Genomic DNA, 21,701 nt, shown 5'->3' on the forward strand with positions numbered 1-21,701 from the left:
AATCTTATGGAAGCTTTATTACATGGGTTTGACCAATTATTAACTCAATCTCCAGCCCTTCTTTTCTCTCCCAAGGATAGGAAGTGGGGCTGAAAATTCCAAGTTTCTAATTGTGACTTGGTCTTTCTGGTTACCAGTCCCCATCTATAAGCTATGGAAGAACTTACCAAGTGCCTGTATAAAATGCTTATATCAGCCCTATTGCTCTCAAATAACAAGGGATTTAAGAAGTCTGTATTAGAAAATTAGGGCAGAGATCAAACATATATTTTTTATTACATCACTGTCTACCCCTTGGTCTCTGACCATGGACACTTTACAGCACAATGATTTTCAACTCAAAGGCTGCTGGCACATTACTAGAATCCATTAGAATCCATGCAGTCATCAATGGTCTAGTACATCATTATATCATATGAAAGTGTCTCCCAAGGTGAGATCACTCAGCTTTATAGGTTTTCATTTGATCTTGTCTGATTCCCAAAGCAAGAGTGTTCTCAGTATTATGAACAATACCCTTTGAGAATCTGACACAATTGAGCTAAAGGACAATATCATCTTTTGCTAGGAGCCTTTTTCAAGATATTAATTTAATATGATTCCCCTTATTACATAAGCCATTGATTAGATTACCCTAAACTACTATTGTTCCTTCTCTCCATTTTTAACAAATGTTTCTATCTCTGGAAAGAAGATTATGTTCAGCCACTATGCTAGGTCTACATTGCAGGCAGCAAAACTCAGCTAGCACATCATTCTTTTAGTTGTAAATCTAAACAGGCTAAGATATGGAGTATCAGAGATAAAGTCAGAATAGGGAAGATTTGAAAAATGCTTCAACTGGTGTCAAAATATTGAGCAAAGTAGAAACTGGTTTGGCTCAGTGGATAGCTTCAGCTTGTGGACTGAAGGGTCCCAGGTTTGATTCCATTCAAGGGCACTTACCTTGGTTGTGGGCATATCCCCAGTAGGGAGTGTGCAAGAGGCAGCTAATCAATGATTCTTTCTCATAGATGTTTCTAACTCTCTATCCTTCTCTCTTCCTCTCTGTAAAAAAAATCAATAAAATATATTTTTTAAAAACATTGAGCAAAATAGAATCTGGGTAGAAAGGATATTTGCCAAGGCTATGATATATATCTTTGGAGATGTTCAAAATCATATATATATATATATATTGGAATGATGCTATTAACTAGGATAGCCATAAATATCTCCAAAATAGTTTATAAATGATGATAAAATTGCAAACCTCCTTTTGAAATTTAGAGTAACATATTTTACAAAATAAAACTTTAGACCAATGGTTCCCAACATTTTTGGGGAGCCATGTTCCCCTAAGCATCTCTAAAAATTCTGATGCCCCCTTGTGACATATAATTCTTATTATTTAAAAAAAAGTGAACTCCTATTCACATGGAGGAAGCCTAAAAGACCATTAACTTGGTCTAAATAAGCGTCCAAAGAGCATGGCATTCATGAAAGAGAAAAATAAATGAAAGGACATTTGAAGTACTGAGGAAGAAATCACTAAGAAATTGTTAAAATAATAATAATATGAAGTAATATGAAAAAATAGCAAATAAAGTTTCAAAATATATAATTGAGAACTGAAATGCATAAGTATGTCACAATATATATTTATATACTCTATATGAGGCCCCTAGAACCATAAGAAATACAAAAAGTTAATTGTTAATAACTCATTCTTGAATTCTTGAATTGCCCCCTTTAAAAATCAAATTGCCCCCCTGTGGGGCATGTGCCCCATGTTGGAAACCACTGCTTTAGACTGATCTCAATTCTATGTAATTAACTATTTTTCTCTATCAACTCGCCAGGCTGAAAAACTTAAAAACTCATGTATTTCTTAAATTTTCCTCAACTTTTAATCTGTATCTAGAAAAATGCTAAGCCAGACAAGAGTCAGATATATACATATGAATTTCCAACTTTATTTTCTCTAAGAAAAGAAACATTTAAACATCACCAAGTTTAATAGCTTAGTGAGTGAGGAAAATAAATGCCATCCAGGAAAATAGTGGCTCCTCAGTAAAATATCTGATAAGCGCATATGACTATGAATTTCATGGGCCGCTTGAATGCCTTTAGGATTTGCAGAAAAGCAAGGGAGCTAAATGACCATGATGGGTTACCATTCACTTTGAGATCTAAAAGTCCGAGAAAATCTCAAATCACTTACAGCATGTAAAGAAGAAATGTATAAGCAAAAATTTAGAAAAGTTAAAATAAAAACTACATATACAGATTAGAACATTGACATAAAAACCATGTCAGATATGACTGTACAAGTAATCTGAAGGGGAGAAATTTTTAAGCTGAAAACTCAGGTCATTGTAAGTGCTTTTATACCTCTAATTTTAGAATGTATAAGTGAATAATGATTCATTTATTTAATCTTATTTTTAAAAAGAGAAAGATAAATTCCAGGTCAAAATATATTTGAATGCAAACATATATTGTACTCCATCAGAGCCCAATTAAAGTAAAGTAAGCTCCTGGCCAGGTAGCTCAGTTGCTTAGGGCATCTCTCTGATATGCCAAGGTTATAGGTTCAATACCCTATCATGGCACATATAAGAAGCAACCAATAAGTGCATAAGTAAGTGGAGCACCAAATTTATGTCTCTCTCTCAAGTCAATTTTTAAAAAGAAATAAACACAATCTGGCAGACATCAGATGCTAAATCCATGTATATGTTGTCTTTTCTTCCTCTCTTTATGATACCCAACCTATTTCTCTTTCCAGAAGTCATTCCTTCACAAAGGAATCCAAAATAGACATTATAAAAAAATAATAAAATCAAGAAGATATCAACAGTGGTGCAGTGAAATGCCCAGCTACAATAATTAAGAACTACAAAGGAAAATATTTCAATTAAAGATTATTTGACAACTAAAATTATAATGATAATTTAAAAATCAAGAAATAATAAAACCAGTTTCAAATTTAGACATTAGGGCATTTTGTTCCATTATGTGCCAATGACATCCCGTCTCTAATCTCAACCATGTAGTCTTGCTATAATTCATAGCTTTGGTGAATGAATAATGAGGTACCATCCCCTGGTACCTCATTATCAGTCAAGAATAGGTCAAAGCACCAGGCTATTGAAAATGCTAATATGGCTTATAAATCTGTGTGACAGCTGGACGTAGGTTGTTCCTGACCACTCACAGGCTCCTACCCCTTAGGTCAATATCACCACAGAGGTATAGACAATCCATTAGTTACAGGTAGAAGTGCTGAGGAGCATGTGCATACACATAGCACTCTTCATAGTACTTCAAATTCCCTTCATAACATTTACTGCAATTTGTAATTACATATGCCATGGTTTTGCTCCTATGATTATTTAATTATGCCTTAATCAGAAGGAACTTGCATTTGTCAAGGCCAGAGGAGATGGGGCTTGGATCAACCAGAGTGGTAGTAGCAGAAATGATATTTTTATATGTTTTGAAGAAAAAAAGTGAGTAGTATGTACTGATGACTTTTAGATAAAGAATTTGGAGAGAAATAAATAAAAATAAATAACACCCAGGTTTGGTCCGAGCCTGGGTGCCCCCAGAGCTTCTTGTAGAAAGGTAGAAAAACACAGGAAGGAAGAGCTCCTTTGGATGGACAAACCAAGAGTTCACTTCTCATTTAAAATGCCCAATAGACATCCAAGTAAAGATGTCAAGACACCCAAATATGAGGAAATAAGATTATAGGCTGGCCTTAAAGGCCTAGGAAATATTTTACCTCTAAAAAAAGTTCATATATCTTTGCTCTACATGATTATATTTGTATTTTAATGCTTCAGTCTTAGAGAAAAGATATCTCACTTACTTTGATGTTCTTGAGACATTTTTTTAGCATCTCAATTGAACATGGGACTCTAATCTCCATGATCACTACACACGATGTACCTTGAAAACCTATTCTTGACTGATAAGGTTCTTGAGGGCAAAATGCCTAACAGTGAGATAGATGATAGCTAGCTAGCTAGCTATCTAGATAGATAGATAGAGTATTAAATTACACACACACACACACACACACACACACACACACACACATACACACACACACACGTATCTCAATGGCATAGTCAAAGTGCTCATTGTTTATTCTGACAATGACTCTTATTGATGACTTTATTTTCTCTCACTAACAATTGTTTTAAATACAGGAACATGGCTATTTTAGCACCATCTAAAGTAAAAAGATGCTAGGAACTGTATTCATGGGGGCCTTCAACTCTAGCTATCTGCATGATCATAGTCAAGTAATTATAACATCCCAGTTTCCTCTATGAAAAAATAAGTATCCCCAACATGATACTCTCTGGGTCCCTTCCATTCAAAAAATTAAATGTAAAAGAAATTCACAATTCTTCCAGCAGCAGGCACCCTTAAATGTGCTTCATAAATAATAATAATAATGTTTCACAGAGTGTATGGCACAAAGTAAAGATTGTTTGCAAAATGCAATTTAAACAGATCGCGTTTTATGGCTTGCCATTTACCTTAGTAGTAAATAGCAAATAGGCAGTTGTGCCTACGTGTATTTGCTGATCTGTCAGACATTGGAAATAAGGCTAGCGCATTATCCCTTTATAAATCAGGGCACGCATTCATTCTCCGGGAGAGGCATTAAGTTTTTATTGAAAACGACAAGCCACTGCAGCAAGGGTGAACCACCGAGGGGGCTCCTTCCATTACCACTTAACATACGCATACAGATTTTTCAGAATGACTGCCAGGGTTTTCTTACACTTGTATTGCCATGTGTTGGGATCGGCATTCCCATCTATCCCAGTGATTTTAAGGAAGACCATTTTCTCATCACATTTTATCTACCCAGATGGGACTCCAACTTAGCTTCATTCACCAGCTTTAATTGTGTGACTTTTTTTCTCCTAATTCTTTACCTCAGTGCCTCCAAATGATTTGGTTCCATAACTTCCTCTGCTTTCTTTCCAGGCCTCAGGTGGCTATTTCTTCACTGCTGAAATCTGCTACTGCTCTTAGGATAATGCCCTTCTCCCTTGGAAATGTAAAAAGTATAGCAATGATCATTGATTCTCAGTATGAAATCTCTACACATTTTATGCCTTCCTTCTTTTAAATGCCTTTCATCCTTTTTTTTTTTTTTAATGAAGTAAAAAGAACTTGGGTCTCATATTATTAATTAGCTCTCTTAGACATGTGTGAAATAGTCAAAGTCATATGTGATTTATGTAGTTCTAGACATGAGTTGAGATTGTGTTTAGTGGATCCTAATCTAATTTATCCTCATCAAGAATTCACAATGGGTACAGTACCCTGTAACTCAGCTGCTGTATTACACATTGCCTGCACATGGAAATCACTGCTCTGAACGGTATTACAGAAATTGGAGAAAATTTTATTCAGGCTCTTCACACAAGTCAGATTTAAAGAGTAAGCCTGACTTGGTACTGAGCTTTCATGATTTATGAGTAACTGATCAGATACTTGAATTATTTGTTAGTATTTTCATCTGTAGCTTAGAAATTACATTAGCCATTCAAAGAACACAATTGATTAATTTTGTTAAATAAATCCTCTGAACAGTGTATAAGTTCAACAAAATTGTCATGTACTGTGTGGAATTGATGGAGAATTCTGGTTGGTAGATGATTCTATTTGTGCTTTAGTGAAAATGATAAAGCACTTTTTCTTCATTTTTGCATATAATTACAGATTAGTATAGATGCAAAACTCCCCCAAAGTCACACATACACCTGGGAGGTAATCTGTAATCTAGAACAATTTCACAAGATTATGTTTGTAATTTACTTCCTTACCAGAAAAGGAAGATAGTATCTTGAATGGGGGGAAAATGTACCACTTAGCAGAAACTAAATTCAGAAAGCAACTCTATAAACATAGTCTATAACCTCATGAACTCAATTGTGTATTATTCTCAGTAACGTCTAAATAGTTTCAACTGTTCTTATTCCCCTGAATGGGTTTGTCAGTGCTCGACAAACTCATTAGTCAACAGAGCCAAATATCAACAGTACAACGATTGAAATTTTTTTTGAGAGCCAATTTTTTTTTTAACTTAAGCTTCTTCTAACACCACTTCTTCAAAATAGACTCACCCAGGCCATGGTATTTTGTGTAAGAGCCACACTCAAGGGGCCAAAGAGCCTCATGTGGCTCGCCAGCCGCAGTTTGCCGACCACTGGGCTGGGTTAACCCAGTACTATTAGCACATCACAGTAAGTATGGTTAGCATATAATTTAGAGCAAATATTTAATCCCAAGCACAGTTCATATAAGCTACATAGAAAAGCAAAAGTAAATCTGAAGCTTCCTTCCTTTCCTCTCTTTATAAGTCCATTCATTCCAATTCACTTGAGAAGTCCCATTCAGGGCCTGGGAATTCTTCCATTCCAGTCCAGAGGCCTTCACAAGCCAAGAACAAGGCTACCCTTCCACTGTTACTTTCCCAAATGATAATACATGAGGCATTGGTTGTCTTCATGAATAGCCCTCCACCCCCATGATGATTATATGGAGAAAGTTCTGCATTTTAATATCCAGTGCATTATCAAAGTAATGCTTGTAGTTGAATGTCTAAAAGCAAAAACAATAAGCTTGCAGACTTTAAGACTCTATTTTCATAAGATCTAAAATTTTTATAAATTCCTTGTTGAAAATAAAAAGACTTATTAAGAGGGTTTTCTTTTTCCTTTTTTATTTTTATTTTATTGATTATGGTGTTTCATATGTGTCTTCATTCCCTCATTACCTCCCTCACTCCTCACCCTCCATTGGTTAGGTGTATATGCATGCATAGAAGTCTTTTGGTCAATCTCTCCTTAAGGGGGTTTTCTAATATCTAGGATTACTTCAAATATTAACAATATGGATTTTCATTTGCTATGAGCAATACATATTAATTTCATATATTTTAGAAAGTTAACTTGTTAGCTTAATTGAGATGACATTGAGAATAAATTGATTGTAATATTGGGAAGAAAACATTATGATTAAAAATATTGCAAGGGAATCAGCATGAATTAGTATGGAGATGGGAGGCTGGTTTTGTATTGGTGTTGTTTTTTGTGGGGAGTGAGAGAAGCTAGAAGAGGTCAATGGAGAACAAAGGGGACATATGTAATACTTTAAACAATAAAGATTTAAACATGTACATGTATACACACACACACACACACACACACATATAGTATATATTGCAAGGAATTGAGCATGAATTAGTCTGGAGATGAGAGGCTGGGTTTTGTTTTTTGTATTTTTTTTTTTTTTGTGTGTGTGTGTGTTGTTGTTGTTGTTATTATTGCTGTTGTTGTTTAGTTTTCCCTTTGCATAGTCCACAGATAACAAAATCAGAGGGATATGAATAACAACCTTCTCTAAACAAACGATTCTCTGGTGAGCTCTAATCCTATCAATAACTAGGAAAGACTATGAACATTCCTTTGCCTATAATGTTTTGATACAAATTTGTGCGACTGTGACCAAATCACCTGAGGTTTCATAAGGTTTCATAACTTTCATTTCGTCATCATTAAACTGGGAATAACAAAATATATATTGTTGAGAGACTATTTCCCATGAGTTTTTTACATTTTTGTTTGTCTTATGAATCAAGGTCATGAAAAAATTTTGTTCCCGACTATCTTTTCAAGAATGTTTGCAGAGTCGACAACCTTGGAAGATGGGATAGTGCCAGGGTACTACCCTGTTTCCCCAAAAATAAGACAGTGTCTTATATTAATTTTTTCTCCCAAAGTTGTGCTAGGTCTTATTTTTAGGGGATGTCTTATCTTTCCATGCACTAGGTCTTATTTTCGGAGGATGTCTTATTTTCGGGGAAATATGGTGGGTTTACCTTTTTCTGTCCTCAGTAATAATGACAATGTTTCCCTCCACCCAGAACAAACATATGACAGGTTTACTTATGTCCCACTTAAAAGATTGGGGTTTCCTAAACTTTATTTTGTGGTTTTGTTTTGTTTTTTTTATTAATTATGGTATCACATAATTGTCCCATTCCAAACCCCTCCCCACGTACACCCCTATCCCCCTGTTGTCCATGGCCACTATTAGACTTATATGCATACACACAAGTCCTTTGGTTGATCTTTTCCCCTTACCCCCACCCTCCCCTACCTTCCCTCTGAGGTTTAAGAGTCTGATTGCTGTTTCTCTGTCTCTGGGTCTGCTTTTGTTCATCAGTTTATGTTGTTCATTATTTCCCCTAGACGTGTGAGATCATGTGATCCGAGAAATACCCTTGTAAGAACTGAAACTGAGACAAGCCAAAATGGTTATGCTGAGAGGCAAATGAATCAGTCTGTAGTAAGTTCCTTTCTGGGCCAAAGGTTCTTTTTTTTTTTTTTTTTTAAATATATTTAATTGATTTTGTACAGAGAAGAAGGGAGAGAGATAGAGAGTTAGAAACATCGATGAGAGAGAGTCATCGATCAGCTGCCTCTTGCACACCCCCTACTGGGGATATGCCCACAACCAAGGTACATGCCCTTGACCGGAATTGAACCCGGGACCTTTCAGTCCCCAAGCCGACGCTCTATCCATTAGGCCAAACCGGTCTCGGCCAAAGGTTCTTTAGAGTCCCAATTTCAATGTCAAACAGTTCCTTATGTGTACCTGTCAGCCATGATATTTTAGATCTGGTTGGTGGACAAATGGTGGTGATGCAGGTCTGACCATCTCTGGTTTGGTCCTGGGCATCCTTCAGCGACACACAGCTGCTGTCTGATAGTATGGCAAGGCGTTGTCAGCATCTTCCATCTCTGGATTCCTCCTATAATTCACCCCAGAGTCACTTGGTCCTCACTGCACTGCTCTTTGTGAATTTGAACTTGAGGAACTGGTGCAAATGTTGATAGTTTGGCTTCTTCTCTTATAATAAACAGGTTTTTTGCCTGTGATCCCAGAGTGTATATCTTATACCTGTACCCATTAATTTGTGTCATGCTACCTTGTTAGTGGCAAGTAGGTTAAAATTTCAACGCCTTCATAGTTCCTGGCACATATGGTTGTTGTGGGATCAAATTATATAATACTGTGGTTGAGCAAATAAGCACTTGAATATTTTAGCTACAACATTATTATTATAACTCAAAATAGTTTAATAACTTCTCTTATGAAATTATCATTAAAATTCACTTTTCGCCGAAACCGGTTTGGCTCAGTGGTAGAGTGTCAGTCTGCTGGCTGAAAGGTCCCAGGTTTGATTCCGGTCAAGGGCATGTACCTGGGTTGTGGGCACATCCCTGGGTCAATGTTTCTCTCTCATCGATGTTTCTAGCTCTCTATCTCCCTTCCCCTCTGTAAAATATCAATAAAATATATATTTTTTTAAAAATTCACTTTTCAAAAAACTGTATTTAATTTCTAGAATGTTATACCATCTAGCTTTGTGTTCTCTTTCATAATTGAATTAAATTTAATGAACATTCAAGTGGTTTAAAAGTTTCATTTTTAATATGCTTAATATTGCCATTTTAAACAATTTTAACTTTCTATTCATTTCAAAAAAGGAGACCTTATGACATTATGAGTCAAATAACTGCACAAACACTGCTATACAAAGGTATTAATACTGCCAAAATCAAACAGCAAACATTTCAAGCCTGAGAGAATGGCAAATATTTGACAACTGATTATAGGCAGATTCAGTATGAGGAGGGCATTTGAGGGATGGGCTTGATTATTTTAAGGCCACTATCTGTGAACATGATATAAATTAAAAACTTAAAATTTTATACATCTGTTCAATTTCTTTTATCACTATGAGTCTATGTCTCTCATTTAATAAGTTTTTTCATATCTATATCTACCTGTGACCAAACTACCAAGCAGCTAAATGAAAGAAGTCAGTAATGCTAGTATTAACATAAAAATAAATAAGTGATCCAGCAAATAATGAATATTAAAAATAAAGATTTACTAAAGATATCAATTTTCTGATGTTTGGGTTTGTAGTCTTATATAAAGATAATGCTTTTTTTGTTTAAATTATGTATAAATGCCTCACAGATAAAAAAAATGGAAATTCATATTTTAGTGTAATATCCAAGGTATCAACACAGATGCAAGAATGCCCAACATACGTGGGTGTGTATTTGAGAAAGATGTATGTGTACAACATGTGTATTTATAAAATGAGAGAACTTTGTTACAGTAAATATTGCCCACACACACATTCACAAAAGGAAAATAAATCTGGAGCATTTTCTCTATATTAATTTGTTTGGCAATTATTGTAGTGTATCTTTAAAACAGTTATAATGATTCCCTTCGTTTTAAAATGTAGATGTTATTGCCGAAACCGGTTTGGCTCAGTGGTAGAGCGTCGGTCTGCGGACTGAAAGGTCCCGGGTTCGATTCCAGTCAAGGGCATGTATTAATACCTTGGTTGCGGGCACATCCCAGGTAGGGGGTGTACAAGAGGCTGCTGGTCAATGTTACTCTCTCATCGATGTTTCTAGCTATCTCTCTCCCTTCCTCTCTGTAAAAAAATCAATAAAATATATTTTTTTAAAAATGTAGATGTTATTTTTACTCAGGTATGGTGGGCCAATAGATCAGAGATGATTGCTATTGAAAAGGTAGTTGGTTGTACTCATATATCCCTCAAAAGTGGGAAAGGCATGCTATTCTATGAGGGAGTCATGTACTGAGTCACTAATGTGGGTCAGGAGGCAGAGGGTGCAGGGAAAATGTAGGCAAAACATTTTCTGTGGTTTCCATGGGAAAGAGTAGCACAGCAGAGTCAGCAAGCAGGCTGAGTCCTGACTGGTATGAACAAACAATTGCAGTGAGCTCTGGGCACAGAAGCTATTCGCCCAGATTCTGATACCTGGTGCTGGGGTGAGTAAGGCAGGAGAATGGTGGCCCTGAGTGTGGAAACCTAAGATGATTATGGATATGGTCTCTTGATTGAATGGTTTGGCAAGCAAGTCATTTACTGTTTCTAGGAATTGGCTAGACCTGGGAGAGAGAGACCTTCCAGGGTCAGCAAGGCCTCCAGCATTGAAGTATATGTTAATACACCTATCTTAAAAACTATGAAGTTTGATGAGTCATTTTTATAAATCTATTATGAATGTTGATAATTACAATGGACTAGTATAAGGGCCTTGTATCAATCAGGATCCCACCAGAGAACAACAAAACAAAACCAAGAAAAAAAATAGAAGAGAGATACAGACAGAGATACAAAGAGGAAGAGAAGTAGAAGGAGGAGAGAAGGGAGGGGGAAGGTGGTAGAAGGGAGTGGAAGAAAAATAAGTAGGTAATCAATAAATACTAAATAATTATGAGCAGACTTTATAATATTTGATACATGTTTCTCTTCTTTATTCAAACAACTATGTTTATGTGTTTTATTTTTCCAACAGAAGAAATCAATTTTTTCAGTTAGAGAGAACTGTATTATTACAGTTAAATGTTATTTTTTATTTTTTACTATTTAAAGTTTTACACATATCTCCTTTTTCCCCAATTAACAAATTCCCAAGCCATTACCACCCTGAGCAAGCCCCCACCGCCCCAGAGTCTGTGTCCATTGGTTATGCTAATATGCATGCATACACGTCCTTTATTTGCTCTCAAACCCCCTCTTCCCTACCATTTGTTTGTAGATTGATCTATTCTTATTTATCAAATTATGTTGATCATTATATCCACATATGAGTGAGATTATGAGATATTTATATTTCTCTGATTGGCTTATTTCACTTAGCATAATGCTCTCCAGTTCCATCCATGTTGTTGCAAATGGTAAAAGTTCCTTCTTTTTTATTGCTATGTAGTATTCCATTGTGTAGATGTACCAGTTTTTTAATCCTCTCATCTGCTGATGGGCACTTAGGTGGATTCCACATCTTAGCTATTGTAAATTGTGCTGCTATGAACACATGGATGCATATATCCTTTCTAATCAGTGTTTCTGGTTTCTTGGGATATATTCCTAGAAGTGGGATCACTGGGTTAAATGGGAGTTCCATTTTTAATTTTTTGAGGAAATGCCATACTGTTTTCCACAGTGGTTGCACCAGTCTGCATTCCCACCAGCAGTGCAAGAGGGTTCCTTTTTCTCCACATCCTCGCCAGCACTTGTCATTTGTTGATGATAGCCAATCTGACAGGTGTGAGATGGTACCTCATTGTTGTTTTGATTTGTATCTCTTGAATGATTAGTGACTTTGAGCATGTTTTCATATGTCTGTTGGCCTTCTGTATGTCCTCTTTCAAAAAATGTCTATTTATGTCCTTTGACCATTTTTTGATTGGATCTTCCTTTTGTTAAGTTGTATGAGTTCTCCATAAATTTTGGAGAATAAGTCCTTATCAGAAATATCATTGGCTAATATGTTCTCCCATGCTTTCTTGTTGTTTTGTTGATGGTTTCTTTTGCTGTACAGAAGTTTTTTATTTTGATGTAGTCCCATTTGTTTATTTTAGTCTCCATTGCCCTAGGATCTGTGTTTATAAAGATATTGCTGCAACATAGGTCTGTTATTTTGCTGCCTATGGAGTCTTGTAGGATTTTTATGGTTTCTCGTCTAATATTCAAGTCCTTTAGCCATTTTAAGGTTTTTATGTATGGTGTAAGTTGGTGATCTAGTTTCATTTTTTTTCATGTATCTATCCAAATTTCCCAGCACCATTTATTAAAGATATTGCTTTGACTCCATTGTATTGTCTAGATGAAATGGACAGATTCTTAGAAAATACAAGGTGCCAAAACTCAATCAAGAAGAATAAAAAAAAAACCTGAAGGTCGAGAATTACTAAAGAAATTGAAGCAGCAATAAAAAAATATTTCAGCAAACAAAAGCTCTGGTCTGCAAAGCTTTACAGGAGAGTTCTACCAAACATTCAAAGAAGAACTAAAACATATCCTTCATATACTATTCCAAAAAATTCAAGAGGAAGGCACACTTCCAAGCTCTTTCTATGAAGCCAGCATTACCCTTATTCTAAAACCAGATGAAGACACCAGAGAGAGAGAGAGAGAGAGAGAGAGAGAACGAACTACAGGCTAATATTCTGGATGATCATAGGTGCTAAAATCCTCAACAAGATTCTAGCAGATCAGATTCAGCATTACATTAGAAAGATCATACACCATAACAAAGTGGGATTTATTCCTGGGATGCAAGGATGGTACCATATCAGCAAATCAATAAATGTGATACATCACAGAAACAGAGAGACAAAAATCACATAATCATATCAATCGATGCAGAAAAAGCATTTGACAAAGTCCAACACCCTTTCTTGATTAAAATTCTCAACAAAGTGGGAATAGAGGGATCATACTTCAACATAATAAAAGCCTTATATGACAAACCTACAGCCAAATTTTATTAATACAGGTATTCATCAGTATCCAAGTGAAATCATTATTAAAGAAATAAAATAAGTAATAAAAGCAGATTATCTTATTGGAGATAAAGTCAGTTATCAAATTAAAGATTTGTTTCATATCAACCAAAAATTTCCCTAGCAACTGATGTGAACATTTTCAATGAAAAACATTTAGAATAAGAAATAAGAAATTTTACTTTCAAAACATATAAATATCCCAAGGCTTTAAACTATATGTACTTACATATAAAGATACTTCCCATTGTGTGTGTTGTTCTCACACACACACACACACACACAGTTAGGTATCCAGCTGTTCCTTACTGAAGTAGATAATTAAGTGATATTACTCTCCTCACACTACTTAACTTTTAAAAATAAGGAAAATGTATAGAAAAAGAGAAGAGAGAATAAGTAAAATATATGATAATAGTCAAAATAAAATTTAAAATAGAAATTATCAAAATATTGAATTCTATTTTATTTCAAAGAACATTATGTATCTTCTAGACTAGAGTTCAATAATGGTCCAATAATAGAGTTACACTGTACATACACATATTTGTGTAGTTCTTTAAAAAATCATAACTCAAAAGTCAGTGTTTCCACAACACAAGGGAACTATACACTAAGTGGCCATATTATTATTATGTCTGAATACATAATCTCTGAGTGGCCAGATTATTATAAACACTCCACCAGTACTTCATTTGGGCCACCTTTTACCTTCAATACTGTGGCGATTCTTCTTGGGATTGACTCCACAAGATATTGAAAGGTGATGCGAGGAATCTGACACCATGCCTGATGAATAGCACTATCCAGTTCTGTGAGATTTGATGGTTGTGGAACAAGCTGCCTGATGCCTCTTTTAACTTCGTCCCACAAATGCTCAATTGGATTGATATCTGGTAATTGTGGGGGCCACCTACGCAAGGTAAAGTCTCCCTCATGTTCTTGAAACCACTCCTGCACAATACGAGCACCATGGCATGGCACATTGTCTTGTAGGAAGAAGCCTTCTCCATTGGGATACACCATCAACATGATAGGATGAACTTGATCAGCATTGATACTTAGGTATGTTGTGCTATTCAGACATTGTTCCACATGAATTAAAGGGCCCAAATCATGCCAAGAAAACACATGTCCCAAACTATAACACTACCCCCACCAGCTTGAAGGGTTGTAACTCATGCATGTGGAGTGCATGCTTTCATGCTGTTTCCATCAAATTCTCACTCTGCCATCTGCATGATGCAACTGGAAACATGATTCATCAGACCACATGACTTTTTTCCAAGGCTCAACTATCCAATTCTTTGTGTGCAAATTGTAGACATTTTATCTTAGTAACTGCAGACAGCAAAGGTGTTCGAACAGTCCTTCAGCTTCTATATCCCATACGATGGAGTGTACAGCTAATTTGCTTACAAATGTCAGGTGGTTATAATAATCTGGCCACTCAGTGTATATTAGAGGCCTGGTGCATGAATTTGTGCATGGGTGGGGTCCAGCCAGCCTGGTCAGGGGGAGGAGACATGGGTGGCTGGCCGGCCTGCCTGCTGGTCGAATTCCTGGTCAAGGGGACAATTTGCATATTAGCCTTTTTTTAATATACTTTATTGATTTTTTTACAGAGAAAAAGGGAGAGGGATAGAGAGCTAGAAACATTGATGAGAGAGAAACATGGACCAGCTGCCTACCAGGGATGTGCCCACAACCAAGGTACATGCCCTTGACCAGAATCGAACCTGGGATCTTTCAGTCCACAGGCCAAGGATCTATCCACTGAGCCAAACTGGTTTCGGCTAGCCTTTTATTATATAGAATATATACTGAGTGGCCAGATTATTATGCATTCAGCGATCATAATAATCTGGCCACTCAGTGTATAGTGGGAAAATTCAGCCCTTTGAAATTAAGATTGATTAGTTCCATAAAGTACAGGTGAATTCATGCTTAATGACCCCTGCAACAAGACTCGTCTTTATATAACACTGTTCATCTTCAGAGTGTGTTACCAACATGATCTACTAGTATTTAGTAAGCATAAGCAAAAGCTGCTGTGTTCTTCAAGGCTCTCATTGTTGTGGTTTGGACTTGATTAAATCCAGAATGTACTTCTCCTCTATAAAAATTTAGCAACAACCACATAAAAATTTAAAAAGCACTTCATAGGAAAAATTTTAAACCCCATGACATTCTCTGTGCTTAAGATTTGTTCCTTAAGACTACCCAAACACTATGTTCCTCTCCATAAGTTTTTATAATTAACCTCTTTTACCTTGACAGTTGGTACACACATATTAGTGCAAAAATACAGAAGATATAGCTCACACAGGGATTTTAATCTACAGCAAAAATAAAATGTGACCAGATTTTTTAATTTTAATTCCAAACTATTCAATGGATATTATACCTTCCGATTAATGATCTGATCCAAATATTAAATAAATAACATTCTTAAGGGAAATAGTTTACTTAGTTTATGTTTAATCTATTTTTTTTTCCTTTTGGAAGATTCTATTCATGTTTCTCTAGACCTCCTTTTTTGCTTGTGTGTTTTAAATGTTGTTTAATGTCTCTCTAAGTTCTTGTTTTCTCAGTCAACAACTTGATACAATAAGGAGGTTAGAGCCAGAAAATGTCTGTTCCAGAGAGATAGGAAAAGTGCCCAGTAGAATATTAATGAATCCTAGTTCCCAGTGTAGCCATCTTGCTCATTGTTCTAAATTAATGGCTTAGAAAAGAAGAAAGAAATTGTAAGAATGAGAATAGAAGGAGATTTTAATGTCTTTCCCACCTCTATGATTACTAAAGGAACCCTTCCTTTGTCCAAAAGCTATTGGATCTTGTTTGTAATGTGACATGTATTCATAACACCTAAGCTATTGTGTTAAAAAAAAAAAATAGAAGCTTGCCCTCACTGGTTTGGCCACATGGAGCATCAGCCTACTGACTAAAGGTTCCCAGGTTTGATTCTAATTAAGGCAGGCTCAATCCCTATTAGGGGGCATGCAAGAAGCAGCAGATCAATGATTTTTATTGCTGTCTCTCTCCCTCTCCCTCTCCCTCTCCCCTCTCCCTCTCCCTCTCCCTCTCCCTTTCCCTCTCTCTTCTTCTCTGAAATCAATAAAAATATCTTTTTTTAAATGTCAAAAAATATATAGAAGCCTAAAATAACCAGGAAAAAATAGACATCAGGAAACTTATTTTTAAGAGATAAATAACAAAATAATCATTATCAAAGATGTGCTTTTCAATGTTATAAACAAGGAAGAAAATTATCTTTGCAAACCAAAAAGCTTTAAAAAGGCTTACTCTTCACTTAGAAAAGTTTAGATATGACTGTGTAGTGAGCATTCTCTTCTATCGATAGGCCTTCATTCCCAAAGATATTAAGAAAGAATTTCTGAACAATTCTTCTCTCTATTGCACAAAAACTGTCCTTTTGGCCTCACTAGGAGTCTTAGCTAGGAGAAGCATCACATGATAGCATACTTATTCTGCTTCTAGTAAGGAAAAAGCTAAAGCCCATACTTCATGGGTTTCTCTAAAGACCATCCAATACTCACCCATACTGGCTCACAGAGCTTTATAATATTTCCTTAATCCAAGATAATTCCCTGCCAAAGCACATGAAACTAGCAAAGACCTCTGACCTGGCTCCAACACAAATCCCCTGCCTAACTAAGAGTTGTTTTTTCCTTATGTGTGTTTGTTTATTTGTTATTTTTCTTGAGAGGAATTTAATATTTTAAGAAAGCCCTAGAGATACTTTACTCTATTGTTTGGTTGTGGCTCCTATTTCTCTCTCTAAGGCTGGATTTAAAAACTCAAAAAAAAATTTTTTTGATATAATTATCCTGGCTGCTCCAGTGGATACCAAAGAAATATTGTGCAGTATATAAACTGAAAACATTTTTTTGTTTTGTTTTGCTTCATTTTATTTTTGTCAGACAGATATAGGTTTTAATCTAGACTCTGCCAAATATTATCGGTAGTATCCTAAGAAAACTATTTTATGTCTGTGTGCCTTTATTTCCTCATGTGTCAAATGGAATAACAATAATGAACTTGTAGTGATTTTGAGGATTAAAGATATGATGCTTATCAGATTTCCAGATCATAATCAGCACTCATAAAAAGTTATAGTTGTTTTATTGTGGTCAGTGGTTGTGATTCTGTGGAAACACCTGGCTCTTGTTTTTCAATGCAGAACAGTTTACTGTGGACCCTGAGAAAGAAGATACTACTAAGTAGGGCTCAAATTTAGAAAAAAAAGTCAAACACATCCTATCAGTCATTTCTACATGAGGGACTCTCTTGCAACTGGCCATCAGAGAGAAGCTTGCATGAAATACCTGCCACCACACTGAACTGTCTGCCAGCACTGTTTCTTCTGTCTGAGCCAGCTCTTGTGAAGGATTACCTGGAAATCTGTATCAGCCATTATGACTAAACTTTCTTCATCCAATCAGAGCTGTGCAGCTCCAACCAACCTGAGCAGCTCTATTTTGACCAAACAGAAAAGTGTCTTTGGACCAATCAAACTGAAAGAATTTGGAGTCCTCATTTGCATGAGGACAGACCAATCAGGGCCAAGGGGCTGGGACTTCTGTTTCTATAAGCCAGCTCTCCTCTGGCTCTGGGAATGGACTTTTCTTTCCCATTGGAGACTGAAGACTGTGTGTCCCTGGCTGAGCTGAAACACCAAGGATGGCAGACCAGTGCAGTCCAGAGCAGAGTGCGATGAGTTAAAAGAGGACAGAAACCATGGGGATAGAAAGGAGGGTCCAGGTGCACAAGACCTTTCAAAGAATAGATCTGTAGGAATTAATGGACTGAATATCTAAAGCAGTATATTGAACTTTTCCGTTGAGGCTTCTTTTACATTTTTATGCACACAACTCTTCTAACCCTCTCTTGATCTGTCTCTTCAGAGAAGGAAGAGAATAATAAACAACCTCATCATTTATGTCTCAAGTCTATATCCACATCCTTGGCTTTCAAAATATAAAGGCCAGGTTTATAAATCAAGTGAGAAAGAAAACATATTACAGTGTGGCATAAGTGCTTTTCTACTTGAGTTGAATCAGGGACAAGATATAGTGGCTCTGTCATAGGCAGTAACAAAACACACACACACACACACACACACACACACACACACACACACACACACACAAAACAACAGAAGGCTTTCTGGTAAAAATAGTTCACTGTTCAATCAACCATACCTGAAACAATACACTCAATGACCTCCTAATCATATAACACCAATATATGATCTAGTTTCTAAAACTGAGTAGCAGTAAACTCATTTAGAATCTTGAACTCCCATTTATAATTTGATTAAAAAACAACAATTTCTTAGCAGAAAACTGTTCCTTCAAATACAATTTCATATGAAAACATAACTATCAATAGAAGAAGCAAAGCTGTTTTGGTGAAATCAGGGGGATGGCCTCAGAGTCCTAAAGGTACTGCTCTCTCCTCACAGCTGCAGGATAGATATACTATAAAACCCCAAAGTCTCCTCAGAGTTTGGTGGTTGAAAACCATTGCCTCAGTGGATTTGAGGTTTGTTGTTGAACCAATATTTATGACAAGGTTGGGCCGAGGTTCTAAAATAAAAGTTTTCTCTCTGCCAAATCAATTTTAGGGTTAAAATATGATCTTGGACTCATTTTATGGGTACCCAGCAGGATTCATGAAGCTAATGTACCAAAAGACAAAGAAAATGAAAGGCGGGAGGAATTCACCTGGTCACTTTAATTGACTTAGGTGCAAACAGTCAGTTTAAATCATTTTAAACCCTACATTTGGTTTAGACTCATATGCAAACAGCATCTTATAAACTAGCTACAGTTTAACAAAGAATTTATTTATTCACAGGAATACTCACTGGAAACTATGCCTTCCAATTCAAAGCTGGATAAGAGGTAATGGTAAGAAAGAAAAATGGGGAAGATGAGGAAAAATAAAAGAAAGTAACATTTTATAGAAGTGTAGTTTAAATGGTAATTTTCAAAGCACTATCTATATATATAAAAAGCCAGAGACTGTAATACCAGAACTACCAGAACAACCAGTCACTATAGACGCACACTGCAGCCAGCCAACTGGCAGGATCAGGGGTGGGGCCATCTGGCCAACCTTCCAAGACCTCTCCCTGAAGCCGTCCCTGCCCCTGATCAGCCTTTCCCACCCCAAGTTGGGGGCAGAACCCACAGCAAACCTCCCACAGACCCACCCCTCAACCAGCCCTGCTCCTGACCAGGCCCTGATTGGGTCAGGCCATAATGCCAACCTCTCCTCCACCCAACAGGCTTGGCCCTATATAATAAAAGGCTGATATGGAAATCTACTGAACAGCAGAACAACCAGTTGCTATGACACACACTGACCACAGGGGAGCATATGCTCAATGCAGGAGCTGCCCCCTGGTGGTCAGTGCACTCCCACAGGAGCTCATGGCTGGCAAGCACAACAGCAGTGGTAGGAGCCTCTCCTATCTCTGCGGGAGCGCTAAGGAGCAGTGAGCCAGCTTTTGGCTGAGCTGTGAGTACAGCTTAGTCAGAATCCAGGCTCATGGCTGGCAAGTGCAGTGGCGGTGGCAGGAGCCTTTCCTGCCTCTGCATCAGGTGGACATCTCCTGAGGGGTCCCAGACTGCAAGATTATGTAGGCAATGCTGAGGGAATCCTCCCACCCCAGTGCATGAATGTCATGCACCAGGCCTCTAGTTCTTTTATAAGAACTTAATGATCTCCCACTTAATTAACTTATACTTTTCATAAGTAATGATTTATCTATTGGCTTTCTTAAAAAAAGTAATGTATAGACAAACACAATAGGCAAATATAAATAGACATGTACTAGTATGCATAAACACACACACACATACACACACACACACACACATCAAACACATATCCTTAACAAGAGCAAGTCTTCTGCTCTTTACTATAAAATCCTGGCTAACACTGAGAACAGTCTCTAAGGAACAGGAAACGTTTGAAACTTCTAAAAATTTAAAATGTAGAAATTAAAAAGGGATAGGTGACAAGTCACTAATCATGACATGATTATCACAAACATGCTGAAAATAAATTAAAAATCTAAGTAGGGAAATACTGAATTCTGGGGAGTTTTCGAGTAAGCAACTAGTCCTTGAACTTAATTACCAATTTAATGGGCCTTCAAATCACTGAATAAACAATCAATGGCTTGGGAATATCAGGGATGGGGAGAAGTAAAGGAGAGGCACGATTTTCTATCTATTGAGAGAATGGAGGAGGAGAAAGAAGTAGTTGAGAAGGAAGGTGAAAGGATTAATATTCAGTGTTATTTTTATTGCACACATCAACAGGAAAATAATGAATTCTGGGCCTGGCTCCTGAGATGCAGGTTACCTCCATCAAGAAAGGATGCATGAATAATTAACAATCCACTTCAAAGTTCACAACCCCCATCTCCTCCCCAAGGTGGTCATCAGTAGAGGCAAAGCCAGCTGATGGGAGAACTGCTCAGCACATCTCATGCAAATTGAAGCTCCTCTGCCTCAAGGATTTCTCTCCTTTGCCAGCTCAGGATGCACCTGGTTCCCTGAACTCCAGGAGAGAACATTTAGCCCCCTTTTAACCACAAATCAGCCCCCCAGTCCTAGCTTCTTAAAAGATTCAAAACACCCCAGGGATCTGACCATCAGTCAGTGACTGTGTTTTTTACTCAGCCCACTGTAGCTGGAAAGTTATTGCTGAAGAACCAAATCTGTTACCAAAAATACAGACCTCAAGATACGCGGGGACCTAATTTATCTGTTTGCCAAATCCAAGCAAGACAGCCATTGTCTTTCAAAGGGAAATAATTAGAAAACCAACTTTCCTCCCTAATGACCAAACAAATATCAGGCGGAGTGCACTTGTTGGTTTTATTTTCAAAGATCTGTCAAGCCCAGTGTCAGAATTTCAAGCCTAGGTAAACATAGAAGTTGTTTCAGAAAATGTATTTAAAATGGATGCTTCTGGACTTCATTCCTAGAAGTTCTGATAAGTAAGTCTTTGGTGATGTTGCCGGTGGAAATAGGTCTCTTCCAGAGTCATGGGGAAAGCATTGCAGGGACCCCCACATAGGAGGATGAGGTATAGTTGTAAGACTTCTTGGAGCAGAAACTAAGGGCTGTCCCCACATGCTGGTGTCTCATCCATGACCAGGTAGTGTAGCTCCATTCACTTTGGAGCTAAGTGAACATAAGTGCCTAGTGAGCATAAGTGGCTACCAGGAGGGA

Source organism: Pipistrellus hanaki (genome assembly GCF_964339955.1).
Source record: "Pipistrellus hanaki genome assembly, chromosome: 1".
Lineage (NCBI taxonomy): Eukaryota > Metazoa > Chordata > Mammalia > Chiroptera > Vespertilionidae > Pipistrellus > Pipistrellus hanaki.